Source organism: Euprymna scolopes, chromosome 9 (assembly GCF_053919585.1).
Source record: "Euprymna scolopes isolate OS-2025 chromosome 9, ASM5391958v1, whole genome shotgun sequence".
NCBI classification, from domain to species: Eukaryota; Metazoa; Mollusca; class Cephalopoda; order Sepiida; family Sepiolidae; genus Euprymna; species Euprymna scolopes.
This window is the reverse complement of record NC_136490.1, coordinates 169,202,341-169,204,653: the sequence shown is the minus strand read 5'-3', so window position 1 is coordinate 169,204,653 and position 2,313 is coordinate 169,202,341.

Sequence of the window (2,313 nt, the reverse complement as noted above, 5' to 3'; positions counted from 1 at the left end):
TCAAAAGAGTCGCCAATCCGTCATCTAAGCTTCAGCCTCTGTCCTATCAACAAAACGTTGCATCCCTCTGCCTGTTCTACAAGTATTTTACTGGTGGATGCTCCAAACTACAAGTCCTTGTATGCTCTCAACATAAATACCTCCCATCCCCCGGTTTTGGGGTGAAAATGTAATTAAAAAAAAAAAAAACTCAAATAAAACCAACAAACAAAACTTAACACAACTCTGAAAACCAACACTAAATATAAAATAATAGATGTTGGCATGAAAAGAACAAGGGTTGATCTGCCACTAAACTAAGCTCACAAAACCCCCCCAGAAAAAACTGCATACAAAGTACGCATGAAAATGTTATCTCAACTTTTTGTTTGAAAATCTTATAAGCCAATGTTTTTTGGGATTATTTTTTTGTATGAATTACCAAATTTCGATTAAGCTCCAAACCAAGATAATGCTAGTTTTTTTTTTCAATAATAGATTAATTTGTAATCATGATTTGCGCATGAATTGTCAACCACCAACAAACAGGAGAGTGAATTGATTATATTGCTATCCAGACCCCAAAAAAGGCAACCAAGAGAAAAAGATGATGAAAAAATTTGATAGCTAAATAGAAAAAAAAAGTTGATTTCAAGTTCATGTGGATATCAGCGGAATAAGACTTTTATCGCCCCAACCTTGTTGTTTGTATTTCATCATTGCTGTTTTTTATCAAATTAAAATTACAATAATTTAAAGTACAATAAGAAAAGGATAAAGTTGATATAGATCAGGTCGTGTAGATAAAGACTAATAGAGGCTGCCTCTTGTGATTTTAGAGGTTGATTAAGAAGTATAAAGAAGTTGATTAGGAAGTATGTAAGTACACATGAAACATTTTAACATATCCTTGACGGGTATTATACAACATATGGAGTAATTTCTCTTCCCACCAAACGCCATCATAATTTTAAGAAAAATGAAGTCCTTTTTCGAATATGGATCATTAGGATTTCCAAATTAATACATAAATACATTGTCTCGGTTAGTGATAAGGCAACCCTTGCTTCACCAGTTAACTGAACTTTTTTGATATTCCTTAATAGAAAAGATGAGGAAACTTCCAAAATAGAATTTGAGATGGGCTCTGTTATGACAATTTGCTAGTTAGCATATCAGTAAAAACATTTCAGAAAAATTAAGATAATTTGCAAGAAATCCAATAAAGTAGACAAGTGTATGGTTATCCACGCTGGTCTATTTGGAGCTACATAAGGGGAGGAATGATACTGGCTTACCTGTTTATTATTTATGTGAGTGCATTAAAGAACAAAGATGCCTGGGATGTCAAGCTAAAAGGGTAGTCCTGGTAGGTTCCCATTGAAAGTGTCAGTTGGAAAGAGCAATCCCCATATGAAATGGTCAATAAAATATGGAGCAGTTTGGATTGGTCTACTGTATATGTGGTTAGAAAGGTTACTCTTATTTGGGATGTTTCTTACAGTTGTTTGAATTGAATTGCATTAAAATAGAAGATGTGTTTAAGACATTTTCAAAGTGCTCCTTCCAACGGTTGAGAATCACTGTTTTGTCAGTGAGAAGTGCTTCTCCATAAACAGTGCTTTAAGGAGATGCACCACTCTTCTGAGGACCAAATACTTCCTTCAAACCATTATAGAAGGTTTTTGCTGTCGGTGACTTCTTGAAGCTCAATAGCTTTAGTATACCACTAGTGTTCTTTAATGGCTGCTAGATCTACAGCTGATGTGCTAAGTTATATCCCATAGGATTAGTGAATCTCTCGACAAAGGCTTCCTTTCTAGGGCAATTCCTCTTGACATATCAAAGGCCTTCGATAAGGTTTGGCATAAGGGCCTACTTCACAAGATTTCTAGCTACAGTATAACTGGAAATGTTTTCTCAATTAAATCATTTCTCTCTGATAGATTCATAAGAGTAGTGGTTGATGGGCGGTAATCAGAGGCTCATAGTATTAATGCTGGAGTTCCCCAGGGGTCCATCCTGGGCCCAACTCTCTTCCTAATCTACATCAATGATCTCCCAAAACACATACTTAATTCATTCGTTGACATCTATGCTGATGACACGACCATCTATGGCAACACATCAAAGGCTGTAAATGACAAAGCTCTCTCTGATTCCCTCTCCTCTGATCTTGAGCATGTGGTTCAGTGGGGGAAGAGATGACTGGTTACTTTTAATGCATCTAAAACCAAGCTCCTAACTTTACATCATCAACGCTCTGTTTCTCATCTAGCATCAATTGAAATGGATGACTCTTGTCTTGGGGAGGCTTCATGTTTTGACAAGCTT